Raw genomic sequence first — 15,139 nt, 5'->3', positions numbered from 1 at the left:
TGAATAGAATACCGCGAACTGTGAGCCTCCTGGAGAATCAACTCATGCAAACCATCTACATTGGGCACACATAGCCTGCCATGCATCCTCAATGCACTATCATCGCCAATAGTGACCTTCTTAGCATCACCGTGTCCTTAAGGACAAGCAAATGGGGATCATCACACTGACGCTCCCTGATACAATCATAAAGAGAAGACCGAGAGCCACACAAGCCAATACTCGACTCGGCTCAGAAACATCCAATCTAACAAACTGGCTAGCTAAGGCCTGAACATCCAATGCCAACGGCCTCTTTGCTGCTGGAAGATATGCTAAGTTCTCCAAACTCTCTGCTCGGCGACTCAAGGCATCGCCCACCACATTGGCCTTCCCGGGATGGTACAAAATGGTGATATCATAGTTCTTAAGAAGCTCCAACCACCTCCACTGACGCAGGTTAAGATCCTTCTATTTGAACATATGCTGCAAACTCCGATGATCAGTGTAAATCTCACAATGGACCCCCGTACAAATAGTGCCACCAAATCTTCAAGGCGTGAATAATAGCTGCTAACTCAAGGTCATGGACATGATAGTTCTTCTCATGAGGCTTCAACTGGCGCGAAGCATAAGCAATCACTCTACCCTCCTGCATCAGAACACACCCAATACCGATCCACGAGGCATCACAATACATTGTGTAAGAACCAGAAGTTGATGGCAGAACTAGAACTGGAGCCGTGGTCAAAACAGTCTTGAGCTTCTGAAAGATCTCCTCACACTCCTCCGACCACCTGAAAGGATCACCCTTTTGGGTCAATTTAGTTGAGGGCGATGCAATAGATGAAAAGCCCTCCACAAAACGACGGTAATAACCAGCCAAACCAAGAAAACTCCGAATCTCCGCGGCTGAGGACGGTCTGGGGCCAACTCTGCACCGCCTATATCTTCTTCGGATCTACCTGAATATCCTCCCTGGACACCACATGCCCCATGAACGCCACTGAACTGAGCCAAAACTCATACTTGGAGAACTTTGCATAAAGCTTCTCCTCCCTAAATTGCTGCAACACAATCCTCAGATGCTGAGCATGCTCCTCCTGGGTACGAGAGTACACCAGGATGTAATCAATGAATACAATAACGAACGAGCCAATATAAGGCTGAAACACACTGTTCATCAAATGTATGAATGATGCTGGGGCGTTGGTCAGCCCAAAAGACATCACAAAGAACTCATAATGGCCATATCAGGTCCTGAAATCTGTCTTAAGAATATCTGAATCCCGAATCTTTAACTAGTGATACCCTGACCTCAAATCAATCTTAGAGAACACCCTCTCTCCCTAAAGCTGGTCAAACAGATCATCAATACGTGGCAATGGATATTTGTTCTTGATTGTGACCTTGTTCAACTGTCTATAATCAATGTACATTCTCATAGTACCATCATTCTTCTTCACAAATAGAACTGGTGCACCCCAAGGTGACACGCTAGGCCGAATAAACCCCTTATCAAGGAGTTCTTGAAGCTGCTCATTCAATTCCTTCAACTCCGCCGGTGCCATACTATATGGAGGAATAGAAATGGGCTGAGTGCCCGACACCAAATCAATATCGAAATCAATATCCCTGTCAGGCGGCATGCCCGACAGGTCTGCAGGAAACACATCCGGGAAATCTCGCACTACCTGAACAGAATCAATAGCAGGGGCCTCTGCACTAACATCCCTCACAAAGATCAGATAAGATAAACAACCTTTCTCAACCATCTGCTGAGCTTTCAAGTATGAAATCACTCTACCGGGAACATAGTCTATATAGCCGCTCCACTCAACCCTCGGCAACCCCGGCATCGCCAACGTCACGGTCTTAGCGTGACAATCTAGAACAACATGACATGGAGACAACCAATCCATATCCAAAATCACGTCAATGTCAACCATACTAAGCAATAAGAGGTCCACTCTAGTCTCCAGACTCCAAATAGTCACCACACATGTCCTATATACACGGTCTACAATGATAGTATTGCCCACTGGAGTAGATACATGAATAGATGAAACTAGGGACTCATGGGGCATATCCAGAAAATGAGCGAGAAATACGAAGACACATATGAATAAGTGGAACCATAGTCAAATAATACAGAGGCATCTCTGTGGCAAACTAAGACAATACTTGTAATCACAACATCTGAAGCAATGGCATCTGGCCTGGCAGGAAGAGCATAGAAACGGTACTGGCCACTCCCTGATCGGCCTTTCCCTCTCGGGCGACCCCTAGCTGACTGAGCCCCACCTCGAGCTGGCTGGACGGGTGGTGGAGCTGCTGGTGCTGGTGCCATCGGCCGCGTACTCTGCTGTGGAGCCCCTCTCAACAACTTAGGGCAATCTCTCCTAATGTGACCAAAATCCCCACACTCGAAACAACCCCTCCTCTGATGGAACTGCTGCTCCTTATGCCCAGAGGAACTACTCGTGGAAACCTGAGCTGACGAGATATGGTAAGAGCTCTGCGCCGTAAGTGAACTGAATGACGACTAGCCCTGCTGATGACTGTGTGACCCGTGGCCAGATGATGCACCATGGTGAACTGGGCGAGCCGCCTGATCATGCCTGAAAGGACGACCCCTACCGTGGTGGAACTGCCCCCAGAAGGAACACCGCTGAAGCCACCCTGGCCACGAGGCCTCCCTCTCAACCCGCTCCTGGCTGCGAACCATCTCAATCTGATAAGCAATGTCGACAACCTCGTCGAAAGTAGCACCAGACACACACACTCTCTCTAGTCATAAGCAATCGCAGCTAAAACGTGAGGCCATCTATGAACCTCTTGATCCTGTCCCTATCTGTGGGAACCAACCAGATAACATGACGGGCCAACTCTGAAAATCTCCTCTCATACTGCGTCACGGACATATCACCCTGACGAAGCTGCTCAAACTGCCTGTGCAGCTCCTCTCTACGGGATTGAGGTACGAACTTCTCCAGGAATAGACCGGAGAACTGCTGCCAGGTAAGGGGTGCTGCGCCAACCGGCCTACGCCTCTCGTAAGCCTCTTACTAACTAAATGCAGCCCCTGAGAACTGAAAGATAGTGAACGAGACCCCACTGGTCTCCAAAATACCTACCATACGGAGTATCCTCTGACACCTGTCCAAGAAACCCTGTGCATCCTCTCCCTCTGCACCACTGAAAGATGGAGGCTGGAGCCTCTCAAACCTCTCCAATCTACGTTGCTCATCCTCAGGCATAGCAGGAACAACATAATCCTGAGCAGCGGCAACCGGCTGGGCTGGTGGTACCCCGGTGTCTGGAATCCCTGTACCACCTACTCTGTTGTGCGGGCGGCGGGAGTCTGAGCGCCTCCCCCGATCTGAGAAGTGGCTGCTGCGGCCGGAATAGAGACTGTCTGAGCAAGACTGGTACACGCGGTCAGAATCTAAGCTAAGGCCTCCTGAAGACCTAGAATCACAATGGGCACGGGTGGTGCCTGAGCTGGTCCCACAGGCTCGTCCACAGCTAGAGCCTGCTCCTGAACTGGGAAACTGGTGGGTCTGCAAGTACTGCCCCAGCTGTTGTGCGAGCTGCACCTCTGCCCCTACTGCAACCTCTACCGCGACCTCGGCCTCTCGCGGCCTTGGCTGGTGGTACTGGTGGTTGTCCATCCTGCCTCGTAATATGCGTCCTCACCATCTGTGAGAGAATTAGAATAACGGAAATTTAGTCAATAGAATCAACAGATTCGCACAACAAGAATTCAAGAATGTGAAGTTTTTCCTAAGGGTTCGATAACCTCTCGAAGATAAGTACAGACGTCTCCGTACCGATCCGCAAGACTCTACTAAACCTGCTCATGACTCGTGAGAACTATGTAACCTAGGCTCTTATACCAACTTGTCACGACCCAAAACCTAACCCGTCGTGATGGCGCCTATCGTGATACTAGGAAGCCGACATTTTCAAAACACTTTCAAAATACTTCAATATTTAATAAAAAGGATAATTCAAAGTTTTTTCATACTAGAAAGTTTTACAAAAGCCGGAGTTGAATTCAAAATAAAATACGGAAAAATAGCCCCAAACATCGGGGTGTCACCAAGTCATGAGCATCCAGATATCCAGTCTAATAAAAACAGTGTCTAAGTATCAATATAGAAAAGAAAGAATACATAGAAGGAGAGACAAGGTCTGCGGACGCCGGCAGCTACCTCGTAGTCTTCGGTACTCGATCGCGCACGAACTCAATGACCTCCATGATCAAACACACCTGGATCTGCACATGAAGTGCAGGGTGTAGTATGAGTACAACCAACTCAGCAAGTAACAGAAATAAATAAGGAACTGAAAAGGTAGTGACGAGCTATACAAATACAGTTCATTTTCAATAATTCCAGCAAAGAATAGACATGCTTTCAAATCCGGCAGTTCAAATCAAATCAGTTTTATATAGTTACAGTGCAGGTAAATCCGAATATAGAATCTTTCAAAAATTTCACAACAATGACAGATAGCAACTAAGTGCATCAACAAATGAAAAAGCAAGTACAGCCTCTCAGGGCAACAGTCACTCAACTCGTCACCACAACTCAATCACTCGGCTCTCAGCCCTCAGTACTCACACTCAATAGGTACATGTGCTCATTGGGGGTGTGCAGACTCCGGAGGGGCTCCTTTCAGCTCAAGCGCTATATTCGCATGGACAACTCATGTGATGCACAGATAACTCACGTGCTATAGTATCAATATGTGGAACCGCACGGATAACTCAAGTGTTGCACGGACAACTCACGTGCCACAGTATCAATACGTGGAACCGCACGGATAACTCACATGTTGTACGGACAACTCATGTGCCATAGTATCAATACCTCACAAATAGGCCCTCGGCCTCACTCAGTCATCAGCCTCTCTAATCTCTCGTGGTCTCGGAAATCACAAAGATTGGCCCAAACAAAGATAACGTAGTGTATCAACAAATATCAAGAAGAGGCTGAGATATGATACGTAAGTAAAACTATGACTGAGTACAAGACAACAATCAACAAGTAATTCATCAAGTACGCGATCTTTGCGGGTCCCAACAGTACCATCACATAGCCTAAGCATGATTTCTAACATGATTTGCAATCAATTTCTATAACACAGGGAGAGCATATAGCTAGTAACAAGTTATTCAACTTTACAGTTTTATGGAATGGGCTAAGTCCCAATTGCTACGGTGTACGCCCACACGCCCGTCACCTGGCATGTGCGTCACCTCCAAAATACTCACATAATCCAATAATCTGAGGCTTCATACCCACAGGACCAGATTTAAAAGTGTTACTTACCTCAACCGCGCAAAACTCCTACTCCAAAATGCCTTTGCCCCTCGCATCAATCTCCAAACGTCCCAAATCTAGCCACAAGCTGTATGATATAATTAATATAAGCTAAACGAATCAATTCCAAAAGAAAAACACAAAATTATAAGCCAAAATCCGAAATAGGCTCAAACCCGGCCCCCGGGCCCACGTCTAGAAATCAAACAAAAGTCACAAAACCCGAAAGCTCATTCACATACGAGTCTAACCATACTAAATTCATCAAAATTCGACATCATTTGGTCCTCCAATTCCCTAAAATCCACTCTCCCATTCTCAAGTCCTAAACTCCCAAATTTCACTTCAAAATCTCGCTAATTAGGTGGGGAAGTCAGTGGGGAATCAAGATTTATGATAAAAAAATGAGTACAAGAAACTTACCTCAATAATCCCCTCGAAAATCTTCTCCAAAATCGCCTAAGTCCGAGTCTCAAATGGTGAAATAAGACTAAAATCGTGAACCCTTGCCTTTTAAACCTTCTTCCCAGACTTTTCGCATTTGCGGACCCACTGCCGCATCTGCGAAAATCCAACGCAGGTGCGGATTCCACCTAAAATCCCAGATTTCGCTCCTGCGGCTTCAAGACCGCATCTGCGGAAACCCATCACATCTGCGACTAAAACTCACGTATGCGCCCAGTTGTCCGCTTTTGCGACCATCGTAGGTGAGGGAAAATCTTCGCACTTGCGACTTCTGCTCAACTCCTCCTTGGCCGCTTCTGCGGTCCCATCCCCGCTTCTGCGAGCTCGCACCTGCGGTGCCCACTCCGCAGGTGCAGTTACACCAGTAGCAGCAACACTTCAGCTACTTCATCAATTCAAAAGTTCAAGTCCGTTAACCATCCGAAATCAACCCGAGGCCCCCGGGACCTCAACCAAACATACCAACTAGTCATATGACCCAATGCAAACTTAGTCGAACCTTCAAATCACTCAAAACAATATTAGAATACCGATTACACCCAGATTCAAGCCTACAGAACTTCTAAACTTCCAAATTCCACAAACGATAACAAAACCTACCATACCATGTCCGATTGACCTAATATTTTGCACACAAGTCATATTCAACACTACGGACCTATTTCAACTTCCGAAATCAAAATCCGACCCCGATATCAGAAAGTCAACCCCTTGGTCAAATTTTCCAAAAAATTGACTTTCGCCATCTCAAGCCTAAATTAGCTACAGACCTCAAATTCACAGTCCAGACATGCTCCTAAGTCCAAAATCACCCAACGGAACTAACATAACCGACGGAACTCCATTCCGGAGTCGTCATCACACACTTCCGACTACGGTCAAAATCCTGAGACTTAAGCTTTCGTTTTAGGGACTAAGTGTCCCAAAACACTCGAAAATCAAAAATAAGACCTCCCGGCAAGTAACATAAGCCGAAACAGATACGAAGAAAATAGTAAATAGGAGATCGGGACTAATACACTCAAAATGACTGGCCGGATCGTTACAAGTTAACCTAATCTTATTTGAACTAAACCTTATCCTTTCTTCTCCCAGTAATCATACTGTACAAATCTGTTAAGGTCAACTTATCTTTCCTCACAATATGATCATGATACTGTTTCGTTTCTCTTTGTTATAAATATTGATAATTGGTTATACTGAACTTAACTGTTTTCTTAATTAATCAACACCCTCAACTGCATCCTTGGTATAATGTCTCTTATATCTTATCTTTAGGGTCATCATTCATCTTTGAAAATCTAGCATGCATTTTATCTTTTTAAGAGACCTAGTTACTCTTCCCTGACTAAGTGATAACTTGTAAAAATGGAAGCATGATCATCTTTGTATTCATGTGATAACCCAGACTTAAGTTTGAGTTGAACTTGACCTGATATAATGTCTTTCCCTTTTCTATAACTTTGCTTAATCTAATCCTACAAAAAATGTGTAAAGTTTCCTTTGTTTATATAAGATCACTATTGCATTTGAAGTATTTAAGTATCTGACTGAATACTGCATGTTCTTACTTAGTTTCTGATATATTTTGTCCAGAATTGCCTTATTCCTTGATCTCCCGATAACTTTAAAACCAAACTCAATCCCTAGGCCTCATAAAGATCCTTGCTGATACTATCTGAACTTGATACCATTAGGAGTATGATGCTTAGGGATTCCCTGTTAGTATGTAAATTTGTGGACCTATTGAGAAAGTTGATCGTGTCATAGATATCTTTGAAACCTTTATATATGCTGAGTTATTGTTGTATAGTTTTACCTTTCCTTGGAGTGTTGCTTTATTCTAAATTTAGACTCTTGTAACATGTTTGTGATGTTTCTGATGTTCACTTGTATGAGTTTCAGAACCAGATCTTTAGAATTCATTTAATACATGTTTGTTTTGGTAATTCAATATAGACTATATATTCTTATGTTAGGAGGGAAAGTATATTTTGTGAAAGGTAAAGCTATTGAATTCAATTTACATTAGAAGGGCCTCGTTGACATTTAAACCCGTAAGGAACACGTGTTGTTAGTGTTTAAAGGTATTTGGGAGTGGAGTTCGACTCTAGGTTGAGATGTCCACCCCGGCACAGGCATTGCCCTAGGCCTTGAGTCCCTTGAGAACATTGAAGTGTCGGGGATCCAAAGGGAGCATCGACCTTGGGTGGAGCTTCCTCCTTAGCCCTTAATTCATTGACACATTTAATTCTTTAGGGGTTTAGTGTTTAATGACAACGAAAGGTTTTCAATGTGAATTATTTGCTAAGTAGAACCACCACATTAATATAACTTCCCACAATATTGATTATTTTCTTAGTTCATTTATTTGTCTATATACCTGTCATGTGTATTGGAATCTGCTGAGATTGTGGGAATATTTCTAATGAACTTCTTTTATTTTTTGGGCATGTGTACATTTGGGTGTCACGACCCGAAATTTCTACCTACGGAACCGTGATGGCGCCTAACATTTCACTTGCTAGGCGAGCCAACGTTAGAATATAATTAGCCATTTTAACAAAATTTTAAATTAATTAATAACAAAGAAACAAATGCGAAAATAAAGTCTGAAGTAAAGTGAATAATCCATAATAATCGCGATATCTAAATACCATCCCAAAACTAGAGTCACAAGTGCACGAGCTTCTAGAATAATACAAATAAGGGTCTGAATGAAATAAAGTTGTCTGAAAGAAAGCACACAGCTAAAATAAAGTAGAAGGGGACTTCAGAGCTGCGAACGTCGTGCAGCTATACCTCAAGTCTCCACTGGTAGTTGAATCCGAGCACGTCTATGGTACGTCGCTGAGACCAACTTCGAAATTTGTACAAGAAGTGCAGAATGTAGTATCAGTACAACCGACCCTATGTACTGATAAGTGCCGAGCCTAACCTCGACGAAGTAATGACGAGGCTAAGGCAGATCACTTACTTTAACATGTACGCAATAATAATAATAATAAGTAAGACATGTAAATCATATCAATAATTGAAATTATTTCAGCAGTCACAACCAATTATTTCTTTTCTCATTCTGTTCCGGCGTGCAACCCGCTAAAACAATATAAACTTAAAATATAATCTGTTGCGGCGTGCAACCTGATTCCCCAATATAATCCTTCAATTAAATTTCTTTACGGTGTGCAACCCGCTCCAATAATATAATTTAACAACCCTTAAATGTAATATAAATACTCCAATAAATACCACATTCGATAAGAAATTATTAGGCAACAAAGCATACAATATTTATAAATTATTTAGGAAACAAGTAATGACAGGTAGCAATTAAGTCACATAAGTCAAATAAGCATGTAACAATTATAGCATAAATTCAAAACTTAATATGTGGCGAAGAATATGAGAGAAACAATTAATATAATAATTAACTCATGATAAAGAAAATAATTTAAGATTTTCAAATAAATATGCAAACAATCAATTTGACGACGTATAGACACTCGTCACCTTGCCTATACATCTTTACACAAGAAATTCACGTAACAAATAATTTAAAGGTTTTATTCTCTCAAATCAAGGTTAACCACGATACTTACCTTGTTCCGCAATTTTAAATGATCACTCGAACACGGCTTTTTCTTTCGAATTATTCTCCAAATCAATCAAACCTCAACCTCAACCGGACAACTCGAAATTGACGAACCAAAACTGGCTGGAGCCTTAAGATCGGAAACCCGAACAGCAACCTCGACCGGACCAACTCGAAATTGACGAACCAAAGCTTCACTCAAGCCAGCAAAGAAATCTGACAAAGGAAGCTAAACAGAGTTTTTAAAAGATACTTTTGGTAGAATTGGGATTTGTCTTTATTTTGTAGAAGAAGATGAGATTTCAAAGGTAACAAAAAATGAGAAGTGAAGTTAATGCTGATTTTTAACTTTTGGTCCTGCGTTTTATGATGGGAACTGGTAATATAAGGATGTGCTGTGATGATGTTAATGGTGTTTCTATAGTAAATCTCACACGGTGAAAATGGGGGTCTAGAGGTGATTTACAGTAACGATGGAAGTGGATTTAATTGACGAAAGTCTGAGTGCGAGTTAGTGCTTAAATGAAGTACCTGTGTCCTTTCTGTTCCTCTCTATCTCGTCCCCAAATTTGTTTCGTTCTCCATTTCTCAGATCTCTTTTCCTCTCTCTATCTCTCTTTTTGTCCGTTTTCTTCTGTCTACGGACCTCTTATTTTCCAGCCCCCTTCAGCAGCAAAGCAGATTTCCAAAAATGATCTGCGGCTCGTCCGAAATCCACTCGAGCCTCTCATGATCTCGTATGAATATTTCAACAAGTCCCATAACATAATACAGACTTACTCGGGGTCTCAAATCACGTCAAATAACGTCGAAATTACAATTCACACCTCGATTCAGACTTATGAGTTTCAAACTTTTCACTTTACAAAATTCGCGCCGAAATGAATCAAATGAATACGGATTGATTTCAAATTCGGCGCACAAGTCATAATTGGCGTAATGGAGCTATTCCAACTCTCGAAATCCCAATCCGAGTCCGATATCGATAAGGTCAAATTCATGGTCAAACTTTGAAATCTTTAAGCTTTCAAACTTCTAATTTTTCAACAAATAGCGATAACTCGAGTTAGGGACCTCCAAATTAAATTCTGAGCATACGCCCAAGTCCCAAATTACGATACGAACCTACCGAAACTGTCAAAACACTGATCCTGGTCCATTTGCTCAAAATATTGACCGAAGTCAACTTAAGTGAGTTTTAATGCACAAATTCATATTTTTATCAATTTTTCACATAAAAACTTCCCGAAAAATTATATGGACTGCGCACGCAAGTTGAGTAAAGCTAAATGGTGCTATTTGAGGTCTCAGAACACTGAATTGAATATTAAATTTAAAGATGACCTTTTGGGTCATCACCTAAGGAACTCTGGCCCAACTAGCTTTGCTGCAACTTTGAAGAGTCCAATCTTGCCATATCCGCACCTCTCAAATTGTTGGGCCTACCTTGTTGAGGCCCAATCATCAAAGTCTAGTTCTCTCTCCCTACTTCTTTCGTTATTGTTCATTATTTCCATAGCATGATTTACTGCCTTTATTATTTTTCGCTTTCAGCCTTCGTTGTTTTATCATATTTTGTTCCTCATATATTTAACACTCATATATTAGATTATGTACTTTATTTTCATGCCTTAGTATTACATGAAAGCATAGGCAAACCTTAACTAATATAGGACTTAAAAAGAAATAACTAGTAATTAATCTCCGCCTCCTATTAATTATACTTTTTCATCTTGCACTTTTCTTAAAGGTTTTGAAGCTCAGGTCTTTAATCAGAACGACAACCCGTTTTCAAAGAAAAATTAGAAAATAATCATTGATTTTCACTAACAAGGAATGAAATCAGATTTTCATAAAAGGCAGTAACGAACGATCACCCAAACAAATTTTCAAAGACTCGCCTTCTTCAGAATTCTAAGAAAAATCAAGGTACATTTGGAATCGTTGTTCTTATGTATATTTTCTGTAAAAATTGTACAAGCATTTATTTTCTTTAAAGATAATCACTTTCTTGACATAATAATTACAAGCCTTAAAATCTAGACCACTTTCAAAACTCTCTTAACCTTCAATAACTCTTTTATAATCCTACACCCCTTCTAAATATTATATGTACGCCTTTTAACATGTAGTAAACCATGTCTTAATAATTAAGCATAGTATAAATAATCGAGCCCTTAAAATTAGTCTAAGTCCTATGAAGGTACCTCAGGTAGATTTTAAGGAATGCCTAACATGCACCTTCCCCTTAGAAGAACCAAAACCATTACCCATAATCTCACCAGTTTGCAGACCTATAGTGAACATAACTTAGTAATTAAATAGGTACCCTAGTATACCTTTAAATATTAGGTGGCGATTCTCTTTCATCAACAACGGAGAAACCACAAGTTGAATCCTGTCTTGACTAATGCAAAATAAGGTGCAACAGTGATCACTTGTGTTCTTTAGTTCTTTTCTTTTTCGTCATTATAATTGCAGTCCTTTGAATTTTAGATTCTTAAAGCTGCATCTTTTACTAACCAACATAATTTTATTTACCTCTGCTTATACTAAAATATTATTTGGTTGTATTTAATTGGCTGATAAAATTGTAAATTTAATATAGAACTTACATTGTATACTTGAAAATAAAAAAAAGGAAGAAAAAGAAACTTATTAATCTTCAGTAAAAATATGTTATGTCAATTTTTTAACAGTTCTCCCTATTATGTATTTTTACATCTGTAACTTTCTAAATAAGATATGGATCGACTAACTAATTTCTTTTCAATTAGTTAGAAAACCTGTAATGACAATTTGATATTGTAAAATCACTGTCTTATTGTTGTCAACATATGATTTTTAATTTTTAGTATTTGGCTTTAGTCACCTATTAGTATTATATATACAGATAAAACTATTAGTTTCAGTAATGTACACTTCATTCGCTTAAACATTATCAATACTAATAATGAAAAATATTATAAGCAATTCAATTTAAACGTTTAATCGTAAATCTTATTACCCTACATTAACCTAACACAAAAAGAGTTTTACAATAAAAAAACTCTATAGTTTCCTTTAATCAAGTGGATAATTATACTTAAATAGAAAAATTCAATAGCCATGTGCATAGCATAAATGCTTTAGATTGGATTCATTTTTAATCCAACATGGATCATACGAAAAAAATGGATCTGAATTTAAGTCAATCTATTATTTTAAAAAGAAAAACGAAAAAACAAATTTACTATAGAGTACTTCTTGCTCAAATGTCTCATTTATAAATATTCAATGCAATTTTGTTTTTCGGGGAATAAGGGAGTAAATGGAACTTTAATTTATAGATAACATGTACATAAATAAATAATAAAGGGAGGCCATCATGAGCAACACTTGCACATAAAAATAAGTGAAGAAATATCAAAAGAAAAAAGAAAAATAAGCAAGAATATTACATGCCAGAGGTACGTAGTTTACTTATCGAGACGCCTATATATACGACCTTCGGATCTAGCAATGAGATACTCATACACAAAATATCATAAAACTTGAAGTGTTATTCCTAACATGACGTTGATTAAGCTTAGCTTCATTTTCACTATTCTTATCATGACAGTCACAAGTTAATATTCATTTCTGTTTATATCTACAATGTAGAATTGTTATGTTTGTTAGTACGTATGTAGGTACATATCACATATGTGACCTTGCACATACATACAAATTGAATTTAGTAGTGTTTATGCGTGTGTGTTTTTTATTATCTGATGTATAAATGTGGGCTTTTGATATTATACTGATGATTATTTGATTCTGATACTGATTATGGTTAAATATTTCAGTCAATACATCCTGGTTCTCAACGAAACAAGTTATAGCTACACAAGATGTTGATCTTGTGCTCCCCGGACTCAAGAGAAGAATGCTCCCACAGCTTAATACTTGTTTTAGATCTTGTACGTCGGATAGTGATTGCAGCGATTGTTGGGTTTGTTGCATTTGTTCAAACACACTCTTGTACCCGAATCAAACCGTGTGTGCGTCAAATTTTGGTGGTGACTAGTGGCAGTGGACAGATTACAATTATGATCAATATGTCATTGTGTAATTTCAGTGTTTGCTTGTCTTTTCTTATTTATTTACTCGTCTTTTGTGCTATGAAAAATAATAATAACAAGTCATGAGTGACTTTCTATTCAGAAATAATAATTGATTATGCTCCAAAACATGATTGGATTTTGCTTTGTTTTAGTTGTATCAATCATGATACATTTTCTAAAATAAACATTTATTAGTATGAAAAGGAGCCTTGGAGCAACAGTAAAGTTGTATTCGTGAGACCTATAGGTCACGGGTTCGAGCCGTAAAATTAACTATGCGACCCTTTTCCGGACCTTAACTGAACGCGAGATACTTCGTGCATCGAGCGCCCTACATTTATTAGTACGTTTATAACATATGTAACCTATATGTTAGATTCCTGTCCTGTACCTTTCAATTTTCTCTAAGGTAGAGTTTCCTTTTAGCTGTTTATAATGGGATATTTTTGTTGTTGTGCTCTTGAGAATCTCAATACAAGGAAAAAGGGAAAAAGAAACTAAACATGCAAAAGAAGTGAATTTTAAGTACTCACATGTAACTTTTAAATAAAATCACAAATATCGCAAACTTCTCAACTCATGTAGTTAGGTCTAAATACTGTATTTATTAAAATCTAAACGTGTTGATGTTGGGCATATTTTCATATGTTTCGATATTAATTTACTCACATTTTTACCGCTTTTTGGTTATATTTGATATTGAATATGCCCAATTTAATTTGATTATAGAGTTTTATATTTATTTGGGTGTTAATGGATAATGTAGGTACATCGGAGATGAATTTTGAACAAAATGACGAATTTGGAGTATATGGTGAATTAATATTAAATAGAGTCTTTATGTCGAAGACCAAAATAATTCAATGTGGAGGAAGCCAAGTGCAATAAAGAATGAAAGTATTTTGATGGGATCTTAGATAATGTAGCGTAGATTTAATTATGTGGCATTGGAGTTTAGTTGAGATCTTACAATTAAATTGAAGCAGAAAACTAAATAAGACATTGGAAAAGAAAGGTTAGGCAAAAGCCACATTGAAGGAAACTAAATTGGCAGCAGAGATTGAAATTGCAAAAAGCTTCTGGTTTGTGCGCCAAGGCAGCGCGAGGCGCTGCCCTAAACACCGGAGGCGAGATTTTTCCTAATTCGCTCGGGACAAGGTTATTTCGGTCCTACAGGCCCCCAACTCATATAAAAGGTGTCACGATCCAGTTTTTCCTATAGGCCGTGATGATACCCAACGTCGTCGCTAGACAAGCCAACGGTGAACTAACCATGTATTATTCTTTTTTAATAATTCCAAAATAATTGGAGTTTATTTATTAAGAAAATAAGAAGTGAAAAGTTAATAATGTTCGTTCGATTTCTGGATCAAGAGGAATGAGGTTGTTTGCACTTCTACTCCTCTGCATTCGAGAGTAAACCCTGCGTTGACACAAACCAGGCAAACTGAAAATTAAAACTTGAAAACAAATATCTAATAAAAGCTTAACTTAGTCACGTAGCTAATTTCTAAGTCCCCGGCAACGGCGCCAAAAACTTGTTGCGACCAAACACACTCACGCAAGTATACGCGGTCGTCAAGTAATAAAGTGACTAAAAGTCGGATGTCGAACCCACGAGGACTTATGATTAACTATTAACTAAATTAGACTATCCTAATTATCTAAACAAGAATTAAACCTAA

At 39.4% G+C, this 15,139-nt stretch overlaps 2 long non-coding RNA genes across 4 annotated transcripts; one reads left to right on the top strand and one right to left on the bottom strand.

Moving 5' to 3' along the window:
• Positions 1 to 2,086: 2,086 nt before the first annotated feature.
• Positions 2,087 to 10,071, bottom strand: LOC138910751 (uncharacterized). Of its 3 annotated transcripts, none has more exons than XR_011415885.1 (3): positions 9,377 to 10,071; positions 4,197 to 4,261; positions 2,087 to 3,681 (listed from the first exon to the last, which is right to left on the bottom strand). It is a non-coding gene; the product is annotated as an uncharacterized lncRNA (long non-coding RNA). The 3 variants fall into 3 exon arrangements; XR_011415886.1 differs by lacking the exon at positions 2,087 to 3,681 and adding an exon at positions 5,319 to 5,397 and having other exon boundaries at positions 3,987 to 4,261; XR_011415884.1 differs by lacking the exon at positions 2,087 to 3,681 and having other exon boundaries at positions 3,987 to 4,261.
• A 2,806-nt stretch (positions 10,072 to 12,877) lies between these two features.
• Positions 12,878 to 13,615, top strand: LOC138891750 (uncharacterized). Its single transcript, XR_011408072.1, has 2 exons — positions 12,878 to 12,976; positions 13,197 to 13,615. It is a non-coding gene; the product is annotated as an uncharacterized lncRNA (long non-coding RNA).
• Positions 13,616 to 15,139: the final 1,524 nt, after the last annotated feature.

The sequence above is a fragment of the Nicotiana tomentosiformis genome, chromosome 5 (genome assembly GCF_000390325.3).
Source record: "Nicotiana tomentosiformis chromosome 5, ASM39032v3, whole genome shotgun sequence".
Lineage (NCBI taxonomy): Eukaryota > Viridiplantae > Streptophyta > Magnoliopsida > Solanales > Solanaceae > Nicotiana > Nicotiana tomentosiformis.
This window is presented reverse-complemented; position numbering and strand designations above follow the sequence as displayed.